The sequence below is a fragment of the Sinocyclocheilus rhinocerous genome, unplaced genomic scaffold, assembly GCF_001515625.1.
Source record: "Sinocyclocheilus rhinocerous isolate Xijiao unplaced genomic scaffold, SAMN03320098_v1.1 scaffold671, whole genome shotgun sequence".
NCBI classification, from domain to species: Eukaryota; Metazoa; Chordata; class Actinopteri; order Cypriniformes; family Cyprinidae; genus Sinocyclocheilus; species Sinocyclocheilus rhinocerous.
In genome coordinates, this window is record NW_015625021.1 from 241 (window position 1) to 1,386 (window position 1,146).

Sequence of the window (1,146 nt, forward strand, 5' to 3'; positions counted from 1 at the left end):
GACATGCTGTCATCAAGCAGCTCGTCCTCACTTCCCCCAAATGAGATCAGGTCGCTCGCGCCAGCAGAGGGACACTGATCAGACTGGGAGAAAAGGACGGGAGAACACTCTCTCTGGGGCGAGGGCGAGGGATCTGGGCCGACGTGAGCTCGCTCGCAGCCGGTCGCTCGAGTCCTCTAAACCCAGCTCTTCGACTGCTTTCGAAAGGATACGGAGAAGCTCGGCATCCATCCCATCTTTGGCGGCGCTGGGCGCGGACAATAGTGAGGGGGTGGGGTCAGTCACTGAGCCCAACAGCTCCTCTGCGTCCGAGGCTGTTAATGACATGCTGTCATCAAGCAGCTCGTCCTCACTTCCCCCAAATGAGATCAGGTCGCTCGCGCCAGCAGAGGGACACTGATCAGACTGGGAGAAAAGGACGGGAGAACACTCTCTCTGGGGCGAGGGCGAGGGATCTGGGCCGACGTGAGCTCGCTCGCAGCCGGTCGCTCGAGTCCTCTGCCCCGCTGTTTTTTCCTCACAGGTCCCTGGGAGGAAGAAAACGGGAGGGTGCAAGGGGCGGAGTCGCTCTCTGAAAAGAAAGCGATCCGTGAGCGGAGAGAGGCGAGACTGAAGCTCTCGCAATGAGAGCAATTAGCTCCCGTGAGCGCAGCTTCCACATGGGATTTCCCCAAGCAGGAAACGCACTCCATGTGGCCGTCATCGGCGTGCAGGGGAGACCCGCACAAACTGCAGTAATGGCACGGCATTTGCAACAACGCCAAGCTCTTTTAGTATCGCCGGATGGCGGCAGGGGAAAAGGACTGGAACTGCTGCGTCGCTGAAGCGGCGGAGAAGCAGGTCAGCCATGCTGAGAGGTCCCGATTCCAGCTGCGAAGGCGTGTCAACAGCGAGCAGGCTTCGGATCAGCATAGAGACGTAGTAGTTGTCGCTGAAGGAGAAGAAATCTGAGAATCCTGTGGCGAACGCCTGCTTATATAGCCAGATGCCCCGCCCATTCTGGCGGGCTTTGTCGCCATAGGCTCGTGCAGCTCTGCTGCCGAGCCATTGGTTTGTTTTTTAATTGGAGAAAAAACATAGCGTCTTAGCAGACGCAGTACGAGTGTGGTATCGAAAGGGAACTATGTTAGTTGAATTAGTTGAAAG